General features: G+C 40.2%; 1 pseudogene; it reads left to right on the forward strand.

Annotated features, from left to right (window-relative positions):
- Window positions 1-1,576: 1,576 nt before the first annotated feature.
- LOC111189741 (uncharacterized) lies at window positions 1,577-24,493 on the forward strand (annotated as a pseudogene).
- Window positions 24,494-25,658: the final 1,165 nt, after the last annotated feature.

The following is a 25,658-nucleotide window of genomic DNA, read 5'->3' on the forward strand; positions in this document are numbered from 1 at the left end:
GAAATAACTGTTATAATTTACAGTTTTATTTTTATTCTCTCTCTCTCTGAATATACTCTCTAAAAGCTGGAACTGTACAACTACAAACAAAAAGCTTTTTTTTAGAAAATCCTATGGTTAACAATAAACTTACATCAAGCTGACTTTAAAGAATGTTACCCACCACTACCAATCTGATTCAACATCTGATCTTAAAAACACAACAGATAAAACAAATAGAACATGAACATACCCCCAGTTATGATGAAGAATTAGTGCCAAATAAAAAAAACAATTACTGCAAATAGAAGTAAACCACTTTTTCATCCCTCCATTAAACCGTTATTTGAAATTGTATGGTGATGAAATGTAAAATGCCAGTTCAAAGGCAGAGAGGGATTATGTTGATTCAATGTTAAAATTTAAATGTTTGAACTTTAAATGTTGTTTCAATGTTGTTTCAACTTTGAAACAACAACAGACATTACTTTAATCATATTTCAACCACATTTCAACGTTGAAGGTCAGTTGTGTGTCGACTTGAAAAATAAACAATAATGAAAAATCCCAAACTATTATAACCTTGATCACAAATTTCTTTTCAGCATCGTCTGAAGAGGTATCGATCCGGTCACTGTTTGAAGAAACACCCTGAACATCTTCCACCCAAACGGCAGAGTGTGAAGCCAGTGCAGCATAGATCAACAAAACCCAGCATCCTTACCCAACACTCATACATTTTATCTCTTCGGGTATGTCTGAATTACTATATATGTCGTACTGAACTCAGATCAGGACAGACCAGTAGACCTTAAAAGCTGTGTTATGCTGGTCTGATATTCCTTGATCAGCATACCAGTGTTCAAAACACAACAAATGCTGTATTATGCTGGACTGGTATGGGTGTGTCAACACCAATGCTGTTTTTTTGCGTCTCTATGAAATTTTCAGCAGGATGATTTCACCACACTCATGCAGGCTGTATCAGAAATGACTCCCAGTAAAGAAATGGTTAATACAGTGCTCTCCAAAATATTAGAACAATGAGGCCAAGTTATTTCTACTGTAGACTAAAAACATTTGGATTTGTCATTAGAAGATTAAAATGAGAGAAATAGAAACATTTCAGCTTTTATTTCCAGGTATTTATAACTGTATCTGATATACAGTTCAGAAGATAGCAACTTCTACCTGAATCCACACATTCCTCTTGTGAGCAAAACTTAAACTTAAAATTGATTAAAGTGAATAAGAACAAATATTTAGTAGTTTTCTTGTAGCAGCTGCATCAAGCCTGTGCCTCTCTCATGTAACTAAATTCATATTTGAATTGCAAAAAGTGCAACCATGATTCATCTTAAAGTTAATGGATTTAACATTTGTTTTACAAGTTCTCAGTTTTTTTTTTTTTTTTTATAATGTCACAGTCATCTTCTACTATGTGTTGTTAAGGATTAACAAAATTTTGGGATATGCAGCGCGCCTGAATTACAAGCTCCACCCCTTCGCCCTATATATACCTCCAAGTCACAACTCACCTCTGTGACGATCAAACTCACATGACGTCGAGTCATTGCTACAATGAACATTGATCTAGATGCCTCGGATTCCGAGTTGTTCTCAGGCTCCTTGTCTGCGGGCGTCTCTCATCCCATCCCTGGGCCGCTACCCATCATCTCGGTGCCCGATGCCCAGGCCGGTTCAGTGGTTTCCAGCTCCCCGGCCAGGCATGGCCATTCCCACAACCAGCATGATCGCTCCTCAGCCCGGCGGGGCCGCCCAGCATGGGCTTGTTGTTTTGCTGGATACGTCCTTTTCAGCTTCGAACCTCCTGTCTGCCAAATCGGATGTCGTTACCTCTCTCCAGGCCAAGGAGGTCACGGACGGCTTTATGGTCGGTCCCTTTTCTTTGCCCCCTTTTTCTAACTTTCGCGTCAATCCCATCCTCGTTGCTACGCGTAAATATTCAGGGAAGAATCGCCTGATTATAGACCTGTCTGCGCCCCATGAGCTCCTGTGCCTTCCATTAACAGCCTGGTGCCCAGTGATTTTTTTTCTCTATGCTATGCTTGCACCGACGACACAATTTCCCTCATCAAGATCGTCGGCCGTGGCGCCTGGATGGCCAAAGCCGATGTCGTTTCAGCTTTCAAGGTTTTACCCATACACCCTGACTTTTGGCACCTGTTTTGAGTTTGTTGGAGGGGGCGTTTCTACTTCGCCACCCGGCTTGTTTTTGGCTGCAAATGCAGCCCCAACATTTTCGACTGCCTTGCCGAGGCTCTCTCCTGGATTTTACTCAATGAGTGCGGCGTTCCTTATGTAGGGTCACGCTTTCATCTCTCATCTCCTCCATCTCACCAGTTTCCTCACCTTCTCCAGCTCCCGTCTCTCCATCTGTTCATCCACCCCCAAAGTCTATCTGGCAGCTATTAACTTCTTTTATAAACTCCTCTTTGGTTCACCCCATCCTTTTTCTGGTCATCACCAAATCTCACTACTCTTGAAAGGCATTAAGAGAAATGAACCTTCTCTCATACACCAACGTCTACCTCTCACTTCTCACATTCTCGCTTGCTGTCTTTCAACCCTACGGTCCGGACAATATTCCCCTTTAATTTCCGGTACTTTAGAAGCTATGTTTTTATTAGCCTTCTTTGGATTTCTCCGAGGATCAGAATTTACTGCTCCTTTAAACACCTTCCATCCCTCTCTTCACCCCTGCCTGTCCAATGTCACTGTCTTGGATACAAACACCCTTGTTTTTTACATAAAACGAAGCAAAACTAACCAATTTGGCGCTCATACTCCAGTTTACATATTCAGAATTCACTCACCTCTTAGCCCCTACGAACCTCTTCTGCACTACCTCCAACTCCGTCACTCCCAAGGCGCTCGCCCTCTCGATCCTCTGTTTATCAGTGAATCCGTCTCTCCTGCTACCAGACTCATTTAGGATCGGAGCAGCCACTACAGCTTCTCTCCAGGGTTTACCCGACCACACTGTTCAGATCCTCGGCCACTGGTCCTCCCAAATTTATCACAGCTATATCCGCACTCACGCTCAAGACCCGTCCTCTGCACACAAACTTCTAGCTGCTATTTAATCTTTATTTCTGATAAAGAAATAAAGGCTCGAGAACATCTCAAGAAGTACTGAACTGTACCCAAGCATTAACAGTGACCAAATTGAACATAATTTTTTTCAGGAAACCCATGATGAAAATTGTAGACCTCTCTCATCTTTCTATGTAGGATAACTTACTTAGAAATATTGAAATGAGACATTTTACCATTTTATTAAAAATATTTAACAAATTAGAATTTGATAGCAGCAACACACATCAAAAGGCTGTTACCGTATTTTTTTTACACTATAAGGCACGCCTAAAATCCTTTAATGTAATCTCCATTTTAATCCAGTGTGCTTCATGTATGCATTTTAACAGTCAGGTTGTAAGGAGCAGTAAAGCCACACCGCTGAAGTGCAGTGTTCTACAGGAGTTTCAGTGTAGTTCTCCGGCACCGGGGCTGGAGTATCATTAGCATTAGCCGCTAACCTCTATTTCCCCATTTAGAGCTGTGTTATCAGCCTGTAACATGCTCCTAACACCAGCTAGCACTGCTGTAGCAGCATTAGCATTACCCGCTAACTGTGCTAGTTATTTGGCTGTGAAGAGGTTAGTATTATCGGCTAACCCCGGCTAGCACTGGTGGAGCATTGGCATTACCCACTAAAGGTGCTAGCTCTTTCGAGGAGTATTATCGGCCTGGAGCCTGCACATTTACCCTGTTAAAACAAGGTACATCGGAAAAAACGCTAGCTAATAGACTTTCAAGCTGAGTTTCAAGCTGTAATTTTACTTCTTTAAAAAGATAAAAAATTAAGGAAATCCTACCTAGTGGGGCTTTAAAAATCCTACCTAGTGAGGCTTTAAGCACATTTATGGTGTTGCTTACAGAAATAAAATAAATAAAAGAAGGGTCAGTGAACACATTTTGGAATACTGGCTGTAACATATTTCACCCAGGCCGTTTAAATGGTCATCCCCCCATTGTGAGCATGTGTGCAATACCAAACTTTTCCTGAGATTTTCATATTCAGCAAATTAATTTCTAATTCAGAAACTCTTACCAAGCTAAGATGTTTATTATAAATTAAACATTAATCATGCATTCTTTATTCCAGCGCCCCACGTTGGTTTTATCTCTCCTCAAACATACAAGTATTAACTAGTATTTTAATTGACACCTTTTAATATAAATACAATTGCATTTTTTTCAGGTTAATATCCACTATAAAAACTTGCATCTTATAAAAAACAGTGCAATTGATCACAGTTAGACAGAAATTTGTTGTGATTATTCTGATAAAATGTTTTAAATGATTGACACCACTAATTAAAAGTAAGCAGCTACAAGGGGAGACCACGTGACCTCTTGGCGGCGATGCACGCAATTTTTTTAGCTCTGCTCACAAACCCATTATTTTTCATCCACCCTGACAAATTACTGGACTTGCTAATACTTCATACCACATGAAGGCTCAGACAAGAGAAGTTGAGCACTTGCCAATAAAGTAAAAAATGTGAAAATAATGTAAAAATGTAAAAATTAGTGATAGATTGGACTCCATTCAGGCAGCAGCTAGAGAGGACAGGTGAGCGGTTACAGAGCTGAGAAGGCACACTGACAAACTCACCAACAAGATGACGGATCTGGAAGACAAGCCGAAGAAACAACATAAGGCTGGTTGGTCTACAAGATGCAGCAGAAGGCTCAGATCAGTGTTGTATAAAGTACTGAAATCTCATACTCAAGTAAAAGTATAGGTACCCCTCCAAAATATGACTTTGGTAAAAGTCCAAGTCACTGACTCAAATGTTACTTGAGTAAAAGTCTTAAAGTGTCTGAAACGTCTTGTACTTAAGTACGAGAAGTACTGTAAAAATAGATGTATTCAAGTAATGTAATAAAAAGTAGTAAGTAAAAAGTACACAAGGCAAATGCAGTTTGAATGACATTTTTTATATTTTGGTAAACTTTGGTCAAAACACAGTTAAAATGTACAATCAAATGCAGGGAAATATGACAAAAAATAAACATTTTGTAAACCTTCAGTGTTTCTTCAAATAAGGTCAGTGCTATCTACTTAAAATGTACAGACAAATCAAGTGCATTACACTATTAAGACATTTATATTTCTGCTCTGTAAATATGGGGCGGGGTCAGTCAGCGGCGGCTTTGGGCATGCGCAGTTTATTTACAGTGTGTTGGTGGAGCAGGGAGGTTCTGCTCTGAGTGTGAGACTGCACTGAGTGTTGGGGGGGCGGGGCTCACGGCAGCACTCGCTGCAGCGCGGAGGACAGAGACTGAAGAGCGTGTGTTTATCTTATATTTAGTCGCCAAAAGTCTCCAATAACACCACAAAAAGTCGCTAGATTTGTCACTAGTCGCTTTTATTTTTACAAATAAAGTCTGAAAAGTCTGAAAAGATCTGAAAAGTCGCTAAATATAGCGACAAAGTCGCTAAGTTAGCAACACTGGCTGGCTTTGTGCTTAATGGGAGAAGCCAAACAGGTGTATCTTATTAGCGGTGATGAATAAGCCCAGGCATGACCGGACTTCAGTCAGTAGGTGGGGTCAAAACATTGCGTTCTCTCTCTCTCTCTGTAACGAGTAACTAAACGGAACAATGACAATGTATCGGAGTAAAAGTATGCAATTTAATTCAGAAATGTAGTGAAGTAAAAGTAAAAGTTGTCAAAAAAAATTTAACTCCAGGAAAGTACAAAGTATTCCAAAATATACTTAAGTACAGTAGTGAAGTATTTTTACTTCGTTACTATACAACACTGGGTCAGATGCATTGGGCTTTCTTCACGCTAACATCTCCTAGTGGATCCCAGCGTTGAAAGGACAGGACATTGAAATCGACCGCGCAACCTTTTTTTAAGGGTCCTAAGGTGGCAGGATAGAGTGGCCTCAGAGTGGCTCCAGTAAAGCATCCAGTAAAGCATTTCCCTGATTATAGTCCAGCAACATGTGCGAAAAGAAAGAGCTTCAGTCCGGTCATGAATATAATGGTCACAATGGGTCTACAGCCTTTTCTCCTCTTCCCCGCAACGATCAAGCTACAGCACAGTGGGAAAGTTATGATGTTTGACAGTCCTCAAAAAGCGGAGGACTTTGTTCAATCACTGTCCTTCAGCGAGGAACCGGGTGCGACGGAACTGTGAGCAGCAGCTTATGCCAGTGTGGGAGATATGGATAAAAGTTAAGTAACTACTAACTTGTACTACGTTTGCAAACGCGAGCTATAAAGGCATAGTTGTTTCATTTGAATGCATATTGTTTAAAATGGAAGCAAGACCAGTTACTGATATTGACATTTCTTTTTAACGGGTTGTGTGGGTTGATCTCGACTATTATGGGTTGCGGCGGACATGCCATGGGTCCACAGTTGTTTTTGTTTTTTACAGACCTATAGAATTCATGTCTGTGTGGTCTGTGTTTTTGTTGTATATAGTTTCTTTACTATTTACTACTTTACTACTTCACATTGTATCATTATGTATTATCACTGTAATTTTTCCATTTTCTGTTTCATTTGGAGAAACTGTTTCTGCCACATTATTTTGTGTGTTTATTATGCATTCTTTTCATATTGACATAGATTCCATATACTGTTACAAATGGCGACATTACCCCTGAAAATGTTAACACTTAATGTTAATGGGCTTAATTCGGCAGTTAAATGAACAAGAGTTTTGGAATATTTACATAGAAAATCTGTCTCGATAGCACTAATACAGGAGACACACCTTGAACTCTGTGACGTCTATCGTTTTCAGAATAAATACTATAATACTGAATTGTGGTTTCTTCATCTGCCCATAATAGAACTAAAGGTGATGCTATATTGATCAGGTGGGGAATGATCAGGAAGGTAGATATCTTTTCATAAAAGCTAGACTTGGCACAATTCGACTAGTCTTAGCCTCGGGATATTGCTCCAGTGATTTGGATAGGGAATTCATAAATTGGCTCTGCAATACCCTACTAGAATTATCAGATCCCCATTTGCTGGTTGTCTTGCTGTCTGATCATTCAGCAGTATTTTACAGTTTTCTTTTTTCTGACATAATCAGGACTCCCAGAGGACGGTTTAACAGCTCGCTCTTGACTAACTCAAATTTTCTTAGCTCACTCAAAGTGGAATTACAGGTTTTTATATTCATTAATACACTGCTCAAAAAAATAAAGGGAACACTCAAATAACCCAATATAACTCCAAGTAAATCAAACTTCTGTGAAATTAAACTGTCCACTTAGAAAGAAACACTGATTGACAATCAATTTCACCTGCTGTTGTGCAAATGGAATAGACAACAGGTGGAAATTATTGGCAATTAGCAAGACACACTCAATAAAGGAGTGGTTCTGCAGGTGGGGACCACAGACCACTTCTCAGAACCTATGCTGTCTGGCTGATGTTTTGGTCAGTTTTGAATGTTGGTGGTAGCATGAGACGGACTCTACAACCCACACAAGTGGCTCAGGTAGTGCAGCTCATCCAGGATGGCACATCAATGCAAGCTGTGGCAAGAAGGTTTGCTGTGTCTGTCAGCGTAGTGTCCAGAGGCTGGAGGCGCTACCAGGAGACAGGCCAGTACACCAGGAGATGTGGAGGAGGCCGTAGGAGGGCAACAACCCAGTGTTGTGAATCTACTTTAATACTAGCAGTTTGAAACAAATAACCATTAGCTTAATTCACGTAGTAAGGCTTTAACTCATTGTTAAAGCATACAAATATATACATTTAAGCTTTGACATATATATTCAAGTTAAGCATTGATCATTTAATCAAGACTTAATAATTTATTCATATGCTGGTACATTAAATATTTCTTAAAACTTGCAAACAGACATCTGATGCCTCTCGTACGAGAAGCTCAAACACACGGCACACAGAGGTCGGAGGGTAAAATTAAATTGATGTACAACACATATGGTAATCTTATTACTATAATCTAATATTTACAGCTTTGGGTAAAATTGCATTATACAGATGATCATGCTTGGGAGACCATGAAATTATGTAATTATGAAGGATACATATATCTAAAAAATGGTAAAATTATAGTGTGTGTAGGGAAACAGACCACTATTATCTAATTAAACGAGGGGACTGGACAGACATTAGTTTGGGGAGAGAGAGAGGAGTTAATAGAATCTAATTACAGGTAACTGGATTAGCAAAATGAGCGCAGCACAGTGTCTATAGGATGACGATATGCATGGATGTAAACATCATTTAGTCATGCCTGACGACGCCCTAGCAACGAGAAGTACGTCAGAATGGGCTATAAGAGATGGACTTCAACACACCTAGTTTGAAGAGCGAGCAGGCAACTTCTAGGTAGACTAGACTGTGCTCTATCACTCTTCCCAGAGCTCTGTACAAAATAAATGTTATTTGTTCAACTCTCATTCTCCGTGCCGTCTCGACTCCTTGAACCAAACAGACACGCAGGACAAAAGGGTTGATTGTCTACATTTTGGTGATCCCGACGTCTTTCATGGTTTCGGACGGCGAGGGCATCATAGCCGACAGATCTGATCACTCATCTGGCGCGCCAATTTTAAAAAGGTAAGCAGATACCTATTAAATTAAAATTCTGCATATTGAAAATTCTAAAAAGGATGAGTGATGGGATCCAGTAGGTTGATGCCTGGGGAATTGGATTATGTAAAGATAATTACGTAATTTTAAGAGAGATTTAATAGATTTAAGGTATAATAGGAAAACAGTGCTATTAAGACCGGGAGGTAGCGTTCCCAATCGGCCCATATTGGGTTCGATTAAGGGCTAGGAGAACGGGTCTCCTTGAGCGTGGTTAACTCCAGTGATGGTATAGTTACTTTGAAAAAGTAATCCGATTACTGATTACTCCTTTTAAAAGTAACTTAGTTACTTTATGGATTACTTGATTTTAAAAGTAACTAAGTTACTTTACAAGTTACTTTATTAGTTACTTTCAGCAGCTGCAGACACCACCTCCTGCCGCCTTAACATAAACATTATAACCAGTTTTGCCAATACTCCCTTTATTGTAAAATGTATATTTAACAGCAACAATTTATCTCTATTAAGTTGAACTATTTCCTAAAAAATATATATATTTTTAATAAAAATAAAAAAATTAACTTAACATATAAAAAAATATATATATATATGGTATTTCTTGATTTTACTAAACATAAATACTTGTTTTTATAAAAAATATATAAAATAAAGAAAGTCTTTCTTGACATATTTAACACTGTAAAACTGAACATTGAACCTGTTGTTCTCTGCAGGGCAGCAAGGAGTGGTTTTATAAAACAGAACCGTGTATATGGTCTAGACCAGGGATCACATATTTGCAGACTGCGGTCCGGGTCCGGACCCAGACGTTGTCCAATACGGACCCATACCGGACCCAACTACTGAGAAAGATTTAATTCTGACAGTGTTCATTTAAAGCACCAGAAATTTGTGGCAGACCGCTGCCCTGGCTAGTGAATTGGGACGCGGCCGCAAAAAAAAACGCCTTTATAAAGAGATACTGGCGAAACCCGAGAACTGGCGAAAAACGAAAACGGGCTGAAACTAAAGACACGCCGAGCGCGAGAGAGAGAGACAGGGGAGAAAGCGAGACGCGTGTGATTGGGGAAGAGCGGAGGGGGAATGGGTAAGGGAGCGGTGTGTGTGTGTGGAGGAGATGAGGAGGAGATGAGGTGGAGAGAGAGAGAGAGAGAGAGAGTAACGCACAGTGACTTAAATAAGTAACTTTAATCTGATTACTGGATTGGAAATAGTAACGCGTTAGATTACTCGTTACTGAACAAAAGGGTCAGATTAGAGTAACGCGTTACTGGATAAGGGCCAGGACAGACAGGGTTGTCCTTGGGTTTGGTCTACCCTAAACCCAGATAGTTCTACAAACTACTGGGAAATTTAAAACTTTTTTATTTTCATTATTATTTTAAGTTTGTAGACTTTAGATAAAGCACTGAATACTCTAGCTTTTCTGCAGGGTGCGGGAAAGAGGGAAAAGAGTATAGGATTAGGGTTAATAACGTGTGATGTAGTATGTGATTTTGACTGTTTCGTTTTCTGTATGCGCATTAAAAAATAAATACATGAAAATAAAAGGCAATTAGATCATTCTAGAAAAAGGACAATTGGAGTATAAAATTAGGAAAAGGAGATCTCCGTGGATTTGATCCACCTTAAAACTTAGAGTGAAAAAATTCGATTAGACATAGTATGTAAAATGTTTTAAGATAGAACAAGTGTTTAAAATTCTAACCAGATTTATTTATTTTTTTTATCTTATTGCACGTTCCTGGACTGATTGGCTGAATTTGGAGAACAACGTGGGCCTGCAGTTCGAAAATCCTCACGTGTGAAAACCTAATGGTGACAACGAAACACGTTTGAGTAGATAAATAGAACCGAAGACCGAAACAGGTGAGTCCAGTCTTGATCAACATGGCATATGTTATAGACCTATGTAAAGAATTGGATAACGTATTTGGACCAGGGCAATGGCAGTGGAAACCACTTTTAGATCAACTGGAAGAGTTAGTTAAGGCTGTGAGGGATTGTGGAGGGGGTCATAAGAAAAAGAAGACCCGCAAGGGAATAAAGATTAGATTAACGTTTGAGTCTTGGATACAGGACAGGAATAACACAGAACAGATTCATTTAGGACAGTTTCTAAACTCCATTATTAATGAAAAAAATATAAGCAGTCAAAAAGGTACAGAAGACAGTGGGGAAGGCGAGTCTTATAAAGAAACCAGGCGCAAAGCGCAAGCTTAGAGAGGCAGAAGCTGAGTTAGCGGAATGGAGGATGCTGAAATTAGTCTTTCGTGGCGCACTGCCAGACATGATTATACAGACAAAAGAGGAAGTCTCCTCTGCCGCAGCCAACTCTTCTGATACTTCAAAGCAGGAAGTCACTCTATATACATTAGAACGGGAACATGCATCATGCTCAACTGCACTCTCACCACCATATGTTTCCACCCCCAACCCAAACAATCCATTCATTACTAAGCAGCAAGACATGACTTCGCCTGTGAGTAACATGATGCCTGTCATTACTATTAACTCCGGTCAGGTCACAATTGAGCAGTCTAACACACACCCGCCCAGCCCATATGCAGAAGCCGCTGAGCAACTCAGACAGATAGCTGTGAACACTGAGCCTTTGTTTCCAGCCAATTCCACATTACCGGATCCTTTTAGTAATCGGATCAGGTATGAGCGTCAGGAACATAGCATACCACCATATGACAAACCCTCTGACATTGACGTTAACTTCAAACCCAGATGGGCTAGGAGCCCTAGCACTGACTCTGCCAGCTCACCAATACATGATAAGACCTCTAGGACTGACTTAGACGTGGATCTGGAACCTAGAAAGACTGTTCCAGTTCCAGTAAGGGTAGGGTGTATATTAGAGCTGAATTACATGGGGATGTATTACAGGACGACTCAGAGGGAGATGATAAGTCCAAGGGTAAGCTAAACGGTAGACCTGACCATAAGCTGACTGACAGACATGACAAGGACAGAGGAAGAGATAACACACACAACCCGACTGACTATTGCACAGACAATAAAAGGGGAAGTTTCCACTGCCAGATTGCCATGGTGAGCAAATCCAAATCGACTACACAGATATGATTGATCGAGTCAGGAAATACAGGTATCTTCTGGTAGTCGTAGATAGGTACTCAGGGTGGGTCGAGGCAATCCCTACCATCAAAGAGGATGCCCGATCAGTGTGCAAGATGTTGATCAACCACTGGATTCCAAAACACGGATTCCCTAGGAGAATATACTCAGATAATGGGTCCCATTTTACCAGCAAAACACTGCAGTGGGTGGAGCAAGGTCAGGTGGAGCGGATGAATCAAAATTTGAAGACCAAATTAGCAAAAATTCAACTGACCACGGGCATAAATTGGCTAGATGCCCTCCCAATTGCCCTGATCAGCATCAGAAGCTCAATTAATAGAAGCACAGACTTTTCCCCGTTTGAGCTGGTCAGAGGCGTAGCATTCCCAGGGCCCCAGGTGGCTCTGAAAACCCCAGATGGACCAATACAAGCTATTTCTAAAAACCGATATGACCAAATGTTTTGCAAACTAAAAGCTGTGTTATTATTTATTTTTTTTATAGATAAATAAATAAATCCCTAGGAAGATTCAAATGCCTGGGTGAATAGATGAGTCTTCAAGTTAATCTTAACATTTTCTAATGTAGGGGACAGTTTTATGAAAGATGGCAGGCTGTTCCAAAGTTTAGGTGCAGAGACTGAGAAAGCCCTATCACCCTTGAACTTCAGCCGGGAGCGCGGAACGGCTAAAAGCAGCTGATTTGAGGACCGCAAAGACCGAGAGGAGGAGTGAAGAGAGAGAAGATCTGATGTATAGCTTGGTGCTGTACCATGTAGGGCCTTATAGACATATAAAAGAACCTTAAACTCAATCCGATATTTCACAGGTAACCAATGCAGAGAGGCCAGTACAGGAGTGATGCTCTCCCTTTTCTTTTTGCCCGTCAGAAGCCTGGCAGCAGCATTTTGGACCAGCTGCAGGCGTGATAGGCTGGACTGACTGAGACCAAGATAGAGAGAGTTGCAATAATCGAGACGAGAGGAAATAAATGCATGGGAGACGGTTTCCATGTCCTCCCAGGACAACATGTGTTTGAGTTTTGCCAGATTTCTAAGATGAAAAAAGCTGCCACGCACAACTGCACTAATTTGCTTCTCCAACGTGAGAGTGGATTCAAGGATGAAACCAAAGTTTTTTTTGCATGTGTATGTACATTTGCACACAAGGGTCCCAGATCAGCTAGTGAAGACAGGGTTTCCAAACATGATAATGTCAGTTTTGATTTAACTTAAGAAAGTTATTTGACATCCAACAGTTTATGTCTCTCAGGCAACTAACAAGGCGATCTAGTGATCCATTTTCCCCAGACGTAATAGGGAGATATAACTGCATGTCATCGGCATAGCAGTGGTAAGGGATATCGTACTTCTGACAGATAGAGCTAAGAGGGAGCATGTATAGTGAAAACAGAATAGGGCCTAAAATGGATCCTTGAGGGACTCCACAGGTAACATTAACAGCAGTGGATGTATACTTTCCCAGTTTAACACAGAATGTTCTATTTTTCAGATATGAAGTAAACCACCTGCAGTTTCCTGGATTCCAACACAGTGCTCTAGACGATCAAGCAAGATTTTGTGATCAACAGTGTCAAAGGCTGCAGTTAAATCTAAAAGAATCAGAACTGTGCAATGTCCAGCGTCTACAGCAAGAAGTACATTATTAAACACCTTAAGGAGGGCAGTTTCAGTGCTGTGATGTGCTCTAAAGCCTGATTGAAATTTGTCCAGAATGTTGTGGGTACATAAGTGGACAATTGAGACAGGACTACTTTCTCCAAAACTTTGAAAAAAATGGCAATTTTGAGATAGGCCTAAAATTATGTAAAACCATTTGGTCAAGATCTGGCTTTTTTAAGAAGGGCTCAACAACTGCGTGCTTAAAACAGTAAGGCACAGTGCCACTAAAGAGGCTGCTCTTTATTATAGATAAAATACTGGGACCAACAGACTGCAGCATATCTCTAAGAAATTTTGTGTGGAGTACATCCAGTCAGCAAGTTGTTGGCTTCATATGCATAATTATGTCAGTTAGGTTGGTCATTGACACCAGTTCAAACTGACTGAAACTAAATGTGTGATTTATCAGTTCATATGAGTCAGTGCTAGAGGACACAATATTTGCTCTTATTGTATCTATCTTGTCTACAAAGAACTTTCCTAAAATCTTCACAACGCTTCATTGTAGCCTCAGGAACAAAACTGGCAACAGGGTATTGTCTTGAACAGGACTTGGGGTCTGTGATAGTTTTTAGTAATTATATCAGCAAAATACTTTGCCCTAGCTGTTTAAACTGAGTTCTGATATTTAACTAGGCTTTCCTTGAGAATCTGATATGATACTTGGAGCCTATCTTTTCTCCACTTCCGTTCAGCCTTCCTACAGTCTTGTGTGAGCGCCCGAGTTTTCCTATTTAGCCAAGGCTGATGTAATGATCTGTACTTTTGAGGTTTTAGAGGAGCGATTGAATCCATTATGTTTTGGCATGTATTATTAAAAAGATTAACTCATCTGTGCTAGTATTTTCATGGGATGTTTTAACAAAGTTAGAGCTAGCTGAAACAGCATGGTAGTTGATTGAAAGCTGACTAGCTGTCTGACTAGAAATGACAAAGGACAAAACAAGTCAAGAGTGTGACCAAGCTTGTGTGTAGAGCTCATAACAGAGTTAGATTAAATGAGTCAATAAGCTGTACAAATTCCTTAACTAAAGGTTGGAAGGACAGCAGACATGAATGTTAAAATCTCCTACAATTAAGAGCTTATCAACACTAGGCAAGTAGTTGTCAAAAAGTCAAAGAAATCATGAAGAAAGTTCTTATTTAACTTGGGGGGCGGTATACAAGAGCACAGAATACAGGGCATGACAAATCCAGCACTCAAAGCTAGAGTACTCCTTCACAGTGAGAGATTGGCCTTTAAAACAGTTCTTAAAAACAGTTGCTAGTCCTCCTCCCCGTCCAGTAATCCTTGGTGAACTTAAAAATTGACAGTCATTAGGGGATAGTTCGACGAGGGGACTTAAGTCACCAGCCGCTAGCCACGTTTCCGTCAGAAAAAGAAAGTCCAGAGCACGAGAAATAAAAAAATTATTCAGCAAGAAGGTCTTGTTCACCAGTGATCTAGCATTGACTAGTGCTTTTTTTAACTGGAGCAAAGTTGGGTAATGACTGAAGTGCATAGCTGGGTGACATAGTGTTTAAGGCTGAATATTCCAGTTTACGGAGATTACTGAAGTTAGGTAGTGCACACAGTCTACCAGAACGACGACGCCGTGACGACCAGATAGACAGAATCCCCTCGCCTTTGGCAATATCTTGATACGCACAGGTTGCGGCGGGAGCCCCAGTGACCATAGCGTGCACATCGGGCTATTCCTAGCGCAAAACAGTGTGCATAAATCCGCGGGGTAAGCCGGCTAGCACAGTTAAAACGCTGCAGATCCGATGCTGAATACTGAATGATTTCACTGTTACTGTGAGAATCAGAGAGAGGGTTGACATAAAGTCCGATAATCCCAAGCAGGAGAACCATCTCATTTGAAAACATTGTGGTCTTCCCGTTTATTTACGCATCCATATTGAAGACACAATAGCCAGAGCCAGATGACCACTAAACCATTTTACAGACAGTGTTTGGGAAAAGTAGATTTGAAACTACCTACCCAACAGCCTGAAACCGTCAGCTTGAGAGGCACTTAGCCCGGTGCACGCACAGTGGAGATCACATACAGTGTAGAGGAGCAGCAGGATTTAAAGTCCAGTGGAGCCAGGTATTATGTAATCCAGATGAGATCGCGTTCAACTGTTTAAGTATGCACTTGATCTGTGTCGTCAGTTCAGTCAAAACATTAAAATGGTTAAAATAGCAGAAAAATAAACAAGCAAACACCGGTAGCAGCAGCTACACGCGCCTGCGTTCACTCAACCGGAACTGGAGACCGGTTTGTTCATCTTACATAGAACTAGACATAAATACTATCTTGATGCAGAAAGGTCTAGTCACTTACTAGCTCTCAGATTGAAGGAATGTGAAACTAAGGCCTATTTCAATGGAGTTCTAAATTCGAACGATTAATTAATCACTGATTCTCCAGGTATTAGTAGGGTTTTCAAGACATGTTATGCTCAGTTGTATAAATCGGAGATAGCCTTTGATGCAGTTTAATTTAAAAAGATTTCTTGATGAATTGCAGCTTCCAGTTATTTCACGATTGGAAAGGGATCTTCTTGATGCTCCCATAGAAATGGATGAATTCACAAAGGTATAAAAGATCTCCAGAAGGGTAAATCACCAGGTTTAGATGGGTTGCCTCCTGAATTATACCTTGGTTTTTGGGATTTGGTAGGAACTCTTATTCTGGACTCCTTTAATGTTGCTATTGAGTCTGGAAGCTTTTACAGAGATCAGAAAACAGCACTAATATCCCTCTTGTTGAAAAAAAGGAAAGGACCCATTACAGTGTTCAAGTTACAGGCCCATATCTCTCATTTGTAGTGATGTTAAATTATTTGCTAAGGTTCTCTCTATTTTCTTTAGATGCGGAGAAAGCTTTTGATAGGCTTGAATGCAGCTATATGTGGGCTGTCCTTGAGCGCTTTGGTTTTGGTGCAGTGTTCATATCAGTGCTCCAAACACTGTATAATTCGCCTATGGCATCTGTATTAACTAATGATATAATATCCCCTGCATTTCAGCTAGAGCGCTGCACCAGACAAGGATGTCCAGTCTCCCCCCATCTATTCTGCCTATCTTTAGAACCTTTAGCACAAGCCATTCAACATTCCTCAATATATCCTATAAATATTCGTGGTCACAGCAACTTTATTTCACTTTATGCCGATGACATTGTTGACATTTAGATCATTTGGACACCTTTATTCAACTTGTAATGAAGATTTTTGATACTTTCAATAGTTTGTCAGGATATAAGATCAATTGGTCTAAATCAGTTTTAATGCCATTAAATAAATTATGCCAAAATGTTTCTATCCCTTTAATAATTCCGGTTAGGGAATCATTTACCTACCTTGGCATTGCTGTCTATCCTGACATCTATAAATCAGCCAGGGAAAATTATGTAGGTATCCTAGGGAAAATTAAACATGATCTGGAAAGGTGGAATGGCAAGTTTCCTTGCAAGGAAAATTGCGACAATTAAGATGAATGTTTTGCCCCGGCTAAACTTCCTGTTCTTTATGCTACCACTCTCACCTCCTATGAAATATTTTGCGGAGATTGACTTCTTGATTGACTTTTTTTTTTTTTACGGAACAATAAACAACCTAGAATCAGGCTAGCAACACTACAGCTCCCCAAATCCTTGGGTGGTTTAGCTGTACCAAATTTTAAACTGTATTTTATGTCCCTTCAGTTAAGAGCATTACGTTCATGGCTTGACCCAGAATCCAAAACCCCATGGAGGGCTATCGAATCTATTCTTGTAAGACCACATCATTTACAAGATTTGCTATTTACAGTTACTGGTTCTAAAAACCCTTATTTGAAATTTGTTCTGGTCCTCATGGGCTCTGCTCCGCTACGCCTTTATGGCATAATTATAAACTTCTAAGAGGTGCACAACCTTTAACTGAACCCTCTTGGTCTTCTAAGGCAGAGGTGGAAAAAGTACAGAAAAAATTGTAACTAAGTAAAATTACCTTTTACTTTGCTAAAATTCTTCTCAAGTAAAAGTAAAAGTAGTAAAAGTACCCATCTAAAAATCTACTCAAGTAAAAGTAAAAAAGTACTCAAGTTAAAATGTAGTTACTTTTAATTATTTGATGTAAAAAAGTACAACAATCATAAAATAAATAGTTTTTAATGAATTATTATTCCACATAATAATTTGGACCTTTGAGGCAGTATTTGCTCAGACCACCCCAAAAAACATTTTCAAGGACAAGTGGCATAGGTTTCTATGATCCATTTTTTTCTTTACTGTTAAAGGGTTATGTTCATATAGGTAACTATAAACTATATTTTTATAGTTTCCCAGTTCATTATAATTTTTTTTTTTTTACTTGCCTGAACGCGAGCCTGAACGCGAGCCTGAACCCGAGCCTGAACCTGAACCTGAACGCGAGCCTGAACGCGAGCCTGAACCCGAGCCTGAACGCGAGCCTGAACCCGAGCCTGGACCCGAGCCTGAACCCGAGCCTGAACGCGAGCCTGAACGCGAGCCTGAACCCGAGCCTGGACCCGAGCCTGAACCCGAGCCTGAACGCGAGCCTGAACCCGAGCCTGGACCCGAGCCTGAACCCGAGCCTGAACGCGAGCCTGAACGCGAGCCTGGACCCGAGCCTGGACCCGAGCCTGAACCCGAGCCTGAACGCGAGCCTGAACGCGAGCCTGAACCCGAGCCTGAACCCGAGCCTGAACCCGAGCCTGACCTGATGCCCGAACTCGGGCCGGCCGATATGTATAGTATACTTATACTATACTTACTACCACATGCTTTCTCAGGTTTGATGTGGAAGTTTTGAAAGCTGACAGCTCTGTCCGGCGGGACAGGCACATTTTTTTTTTTTTTTTTTTTTTACATTGCATGAGGATGTTACTGCCTTGTTATTCCATGCGCGACCATCCATGCACCGGCATATCTACGCAATTGTATTATTATTATTTTTTTTAATTCAGGCAGGTCAGGTCATGATTTTTCCAGCATTTTATTTTTTTAAGTAACAGGAAGTTTTCCAATGTAGTAAAGCAAATTACTTGTGTCAAAATTTACTTGAGTAAAAGTAAAATTACAAAAAAAAAACAACTTTAAATTACAAATTACTCATAAAATCTTCTCAATTACAGTAACGTGAGTAAATGTAATTTGTTACTTTCCACCTCTGTTCTAAGGGTATTAACGTTTGTGGTGACCTTTATGATGATGGAGGTTTTCACTCTTTTCAGTCATTAAAGGTTACATTTAATCTGCCAGCTTCTACCTATTTTGTGTATCTGCAATTAAGATCAGCGCTCAAAGCCTATGGAGTCCCATGGGACTCTCGTATGGCCACTCATCCAATGGTGAAATGGATACAACCTCATTTACCTTCGAGAGGATATAGTGCTAGAATTTATCATATTTTAATAGAAGCCTCTACAAACCCCCTTTCTATTGCTGCATTATGGGACAAGGAACTTGCCACCTTAGGTTATACCCCAGAATGTGACACTATCTGGTCCAGTCTAAGCATAACATCAAAAAATGTAGCAGTTTATTCACTTTAGGCTTATTCATAGAGCCTACATTACTCCTTACAGAAGATTTAAAATGAAAATGCATACTAACAATTACTGTCATATATGTAACACATCTGCCCCTGGTACATTTTTACATGTGTTCTGCAAGTGTCCTATAATTGTAAAATGTTGGAGATATGTGAACACAGTGTTGTCTGATATTCTTGAAATAGAATACAATTGGGATCCATGCCTGTGTCTCCTAAATGATAACTTGGAGTTATCATGAAGATGATACAGTGCAAGCTATTGTTCTCTGAATTTACTGCTGCTAAAAAGAGAATTCTACAAAACTGGATTACACCTGGTCTTCACATGGAATCATTTTGGGTGGTTAATCAACTCAATATATCAAAACTTCACTGTGTTGTAATCCACAAATGCCTTCTTTGAGCTCATTTAAAATGGACTAAGGCAAGAAACAAGTGAAGAGAGCTCATCCAGCTTGTTGTCAGAGCGCAGTTTAAAGGCCTGCGTCTCTGATGGAAGAGGTAGCATTAGGTCTAGAGGTGTTTTTGGGGCTGATAGGCAATTTCAACTGCATTGAGGGTGGGGCTGGATGCTACAGTAAGGCTTTCAGGCAAACTTAAAGGTGCATTATGTAAGACCTGAGAGCAAGCGTGTGAAATGGGTACAGCAGTCCAATTTCAAAACACCACAGAGAGTAGTCTGCTCCGCCCAAACCTCCCCAGCCACGAAGGTTACTGGGGTTGCTAAATTCAGCAGGCTGAATCTACACAACCTACACAAAGTTAGAAAGTTAGAACTTAGATTACGAGCGAGAGGAGAAATACAGCACTCACGCTCGGCGGTTGCCCTCCCCCACTCGGCGAGTGAACCCCCACCACTCGGCGAGTGAACACCCCGCCGCTCAGCGAGTGAACCCCCCACTCGGCGAGTGAACCTCACCCGCTCGGCGAGTGAACCCCCCGCCCGGCGAGTGAACCCCCCGCTCGGCGAGTGAACCCCCGCTTGGCGAGTAAACCCCCACCACTCGGCGAGATAACTCCCTGCTCGGCGAGTGAACCCCCACCGCTCAGCGAGTGAACCCCCCGCCCGGCGAGTGAACCCCCCGCTCGGCGAGTGAACCCCCGCTTGGCGAGTAAACCCCCACCACTCGGCGAGATAACTCCCTGCTCGGCAAGTGAACCCCCACCGCTCAGCGAGTGAACCCCCACCCCTTGGCGAGTGAACCTCCCGTTCGGCGAGGCTATGCCCCGGGCTTGCCGAGTGATCCCCATGTGAGAGACAGCTCGTCCCTAGTAAGCACATGTAGTGGTGGTGATAAAGTATCTGACTGAATTAGCTATAGTCAGTTATCTTACCTGTTCAGGAGAAAAGTAGCAGCTCGGGGTCGGTCTTGTAGTTTATTTGAGCTCTAATTCTCCAACTTTCAAACTCACTGCCGATATTCACTCTTGTTATATTCCTTCTTTGGTCACTGAGCTTTTTTTCAAACATGCTGAGGCTTTTTAAGCTGTGTAGCAGCTGAGGTTTAACTGAACCAGCTCTGCTAGCTTCACTCAACATATTTCCTTAATATCTGATATCTGAATATTATACATCCTGATCATTTTATCATTTACCACTGAAAATTTGTTACATAGTGGTCCTTTAATAATGTGTGTTCATGAAATGCTTCTGTTAGAGTAAATGCACTTTATATATTAAAATCAAACACATTAAGAACACTGAAAGTCTGGCTAAGTGAGAGGGTCTGTAAATCCGTGTTACAGAAGTAGTGCTACAGAACTGCACTATGCACTACTTTTGGTGAATAAAGAAAGAAAAGGTCTGGAAGAGTCAGAGCTGTTGATCAGCTACAGTGCTCAATCAGGACCAGCACTGCTCTCCTCACCTCCCACACCTTTATAGACTGCTACCACCTAAACAAAATAAGCTACCTTTCCACAAAAGGTAACTATAAACTTCATATTCAATATATCTATTAATAGATTTTTTTACGTCATTCTACATGATGGCTAAAAATGACCACTACATACCAGACATTAAACTGTTCTTTTTTCCCAAAATTAAAATAGTTACAAACCTGCTGGCTGTTTCCATGGGTCCTTGGCAAATAGACTATGATGCAACTTCTTTTTTTGAATTGGATTCATAGTAAAAGTCCCAAATTAGTTGATATGTCAAACAGGGGGAAATAAAGAAGAACAGATTTAGAGTGATTTCAATAAAGATTTTCAAAACAAATTGACGGATGGATATTAGCACCACATGATGTTTTGACACATTAAGTTGTAAATGTACAATAACTAAGGTTTTGTGGAAGGTTAAAGTGAATACATATATAGGAGAGGCAGTACATATACAACAGTGAACAGTAGATTGTGAAAACTTCAATGATTGTTGCTGATGTCACAAACAATTGTTGTAGGATCTTTCTTTACACAATGTTTTTTGTCTTCAGCTGCTGTTGTCCTTGATCTACCTGTTTTCCATATATTACTTAGTACACCAGTGACTGCTTTCTATTTCAGGACATTCCAAATAGTTGTAGTGGTTATGGGCAAAATTTGTGCATTGACTATGATTGATTTTCCATCTTCTCTCAGCTTCTCAACTACTTAATATTTACCCATAGACAGTGCTCTGGTTTTAATGTTGGTAACTATAAATGCACAGGCAAAAGCTAAATCTGAAACTAAGTGTAGACATACAGTGTGATTTAATGTTTAAATATTAAATGTAACAGGACACACATGGGCTGTTGATTTCCTGTCTCGAATTCAGCTTTTAATGTCAAACCCTAATGTTTTCAATCTACAGCAGAAATAGATTGGCCTTACAGTTCCAGTACTTGTGGAGGGGAGGGTATACATAAATGAATATGTAGATTGGTATAAAAAGGTTTGAGCACCCCTGATCATTTCCATGGTTTTCCCTTACAATAAACTGATTGTTCAAATCAGCAAAACAAAGATTGTTTAACATCAAGGTTTAAGGTAGGGGTCCAAAAAGCTCAAATTTCAGAGATTTCAGCTGTCAGTTTCCACTGTGAGGAATTGGAAGATCACAGACACAATTCTAGTTAAACACCTACAACATCATCTTGCTGCAGATAATGTCACTGTGCATCATTCAACTATTCAGCACACTTTGCACAAGGAGAAGCTGTACGGAAGAGTAATGCAGAAGAAGCCTTTTCTGAGCCACAAACAGAGTCGCTTGAGGTATGCTAAAGCTAAAACACCTTTGAACAAGCCAGCTTCATTTTGGAATAAGTTGCTGTAGATTGATGAAACTAAAATGAAGTTATTTGGAGGACGGTGTGTATGGAGGAAAAAGAACACAGCATTCCAAGATAAACACTTTACTGCTACCCACGATAATATTTGGTGGTGGTTCATCATGCTGTGGGGCTGTGTGATCAGTGCAGGTACTGGGAATCATATTAAAGGGTCACATTCCAGTCAGTATCAACAGATTCTTGAGAACAATATTTGCAAGGGCTGGATACTTCAACAAGACAACAATCCTAAACACTGCTCAAAATCTAAAACATTCATGCAGAGGAACAAGTACAATGTTCTGGAATGATCATCTCAGTTTCCAGACCTGAATATTATTAAACATCTGTAATGTGATTTAAAGCAGACTGTCCATGATCAGAAACCTTTAAACCTGACTGAACTGGAGATGTTTAGTAAAGGAGAATGGTTCAAAATACCTTCAATCAAAAGCCAGACTCTCATTGGAAGCTATAGGAAGTATTTAGAGGCTGTTATTTCTGCAATAGGAGGATCTAATAAATATTGATGTAATTTTCCTTTTGGGGTGCACTCTTATGCACCTGCCTAATTTTGTTTACAGAATTATTGCACACGTATTGTAAATCCTATAAACTTCATTTCACTTCTCAAATATCACTGTGTTCTTGTTCTATATGAAATTTAACTGAAATTGCTGATCCAAACAACTAATGTTTTATAAAGGAAACTCGTACAATTAATCAGGGTAGAGCAAGCATTTCCACACATATATCACAATTTAATGATATACTCTTTTTCAAAATAGTTGTTTAAATGTAGATAAAACCTCAACTGATCATTTGTTTGATGTGATGTAATATCACCACTGGTACAAAAAGTTCATATTCATGAAATAGCTCCTCTCTCTGCATCCTGACAGTGATTAGGGTTGTCAGTTTACACTGTTTCTTCTTTGTTATTATTATTATTTGATTTTTTTTTTCAGAAACACAGCTGTGAATTCCAAAGAAAACAGGCAAAACTAGAGCTGAAGAGATGAAAAATCAAACTAAGCCTTTGATGCAGCCCTACACCAACTGTGAGGAACACCTGACTCCTGCACCACTCTCTATAGCCATACTGGGAGAGCTGGTCTTCATCTCCTCCAAAACAGATTTCTCCATCAACAAAAACCCACCCAAGAACGGCTACAAGTACATCAGATACCCAGATTCATTCTGCACCTGTCTCATGCAGGTGTGTAATTCTGGCTGGGGGGCTTTTAATGAAGCCCACAAGAACATGGATCAGATTCGGCTCCACACCATGACGGTCCCGAACTACATGAAGAGCGCTGTGAAGATTCTGTTCCAGGGAAATGATGAAGTTGTTCAAGCTCATCTTCCTGACCAGCTGGAGAACATTCGTGTCATTGCAGATGACTGTCTTGATCTGGCCGCATCAACAGAGAAGCGTTTCACTGATGTCATCAATATTATCCAGGAGCTGCTGGAAGCCTGTGTAAATGCTGAGCACTTTTATGGAGAAGAGCTGAAAAGGGTCGAGAGAAAAACACAAACAAATCAGACTGCAAATGTGAAACAGAAGAAAAGTGCTTCAGAAAGGGCATCAGAGAACGCCCGGTTCCGCATAGAGCAGAGCCAAGCTCAACTGAAGGAAACCAGGGGATCCTATGAGAAGAGTGTGGAGAACATGGAGAAGAACAAAAAAGAACTGACTGAAATCCTGATCAGCATGAGAAACTGTGAAGTCAAGGAGATAGACTTCAACACCACCATAAAGATGCTGGTAAAAGGGATGGATGCGATGGGGAGGGTGAAGGAGCAGTGGGAGAAGATGGTGAAGACGTTTCTTTCAGATGATGTCTAACATTTTGAAAACGTGTCTGACCATAACTTTAGAGGATTTCGTTTCCACATCTGAGAAGACTCAATCTCTCTCCTACGACTCAAAACTCTTCTCCAAAGATCTGCTCTACAATCAAGCCTCACAGGCCACGAACATCGCCAGCCTCGTCCACATGATCTCAGCAACCTACACTGACGTCTCTGGGAAGTATCTGATGGATCGGGTCAGCTCACTGGGAAAACTTATCATGGATAAGGAAAAGCCAGAGTTTGAACAGGAACGTCGTCAGCTTCAGGACTCCTGTGATGAAGCTCAGAAAGGCATTTTGCGTCTCGTTCTTAGAAATAAGGGTGAGTTTTGAAATGAAGACCAACGTAAGACTGGAGAAGATTGATGAAGAGCTGCTGGCTATTCTTCCTGAAGCTGAGCCAAATTATGTTTCAAGCAGATTTAGATAGTGGATTCACAGAGGAAGAAGATGAAGAATATTGCTGAGTTTATTTTGAAAAAGCATCTCCATTTAATTCCAAAATAAATTGATACTGATGATAATGGCTTGTTTGTTTGACATTAATTTTGCTTAAAGAATAATTATTTTTTTGCTGTACTACCTTGGTTTTTCGAATAAGTTTTTCTTTTTTATTATAATAAATTTTTTGTGAAATTTGCAATTTTTAGCTACGTACAGTGGTACAAAAAAGTTTGGGCACTTTGATGTTCCTTTATTAATCATTGGTTGTTCGGATTAGTAATTTCAGTTAAATGTATCATATAGCAGATGAAAACAGTAGTATTTGAGAAGTGTAATGAAGTTAAGAGACCAATATTCGCAGGGGCTGGATACTTGAACAAGACAATGACCCTAAAACTGCAGAGGAACAAGTACAACATTCTAAAATAGCCGTCTCAGCCCACAGACCTTTTTGAAAATTTGTGAAAATCTGTGGTGTGATTTAAACCAAGCCGTTTATGCTCGGAAATCATCAAACCTGCCTAAACTGGAGATGTTTTGTAAAGAAGAATGGTCCAAAATTCCTTCAACCGGAAGCCAGAACCTTATTGGAAGCTATAGGAAGAGTTTAGAGGCTGTTATTTCTGATCTAATAAATATTGATGTATTTTTCCTGTTGGGGTGCTTAAATTTATGCACCTGCCTAATTTTGTTTATAGAATTATTGCACACTTTCTGTAAATCCTATAAACTTCATTTTACTTCCCAAATGTGTTCATCTGCTATATGATATATTTAACTGAAATTGCTGATCTGAACGACCAATGATTTATAAAGGAATATCATGAAAATGATCAGGGGTGCCCAAACTTTTTCATACCACTGTAACTGCATTGCATTGTTATTGGAATCATTACAACCCTACAGGGAAGTATTATAGAAAGGGATTTAAAAAATAATACTTTTAAATAATTCTTAACTTATTTTTCTTTAGCACAAACTGAATGGGAAATATTTTCATTTATATGTGTGCTGCTCTGCCAGGAACTGATGTGCCCAATGCAATGCTTAAAATGTTTGACTACAAATGACCTTCAGAAAGATTTAGAGTGATTGTGCACTCTTCTGCTCCTGATGACGTTGTGGAAGAGTCATCAAAATAGAATCTAACC

The sequence above is a fragment of the Astyanax mexicanus genome, unplaced genomic scaffold (genome assembly GCF_023375975.1).
Source record: "Astyanax mexicanus isolate ESR-SI-001 unplaced genomic scaffold, AstMex3_surface scaffold_48, whole genome shotgun sequence".
In the NCBI taxonomy this organism is placed as follows: Eukaryota; Metazoa; Chordata; class Actinopteri; order Characiformes; family Acestrorhamphidae; genus Astyanax; species Astyanax mexicanus.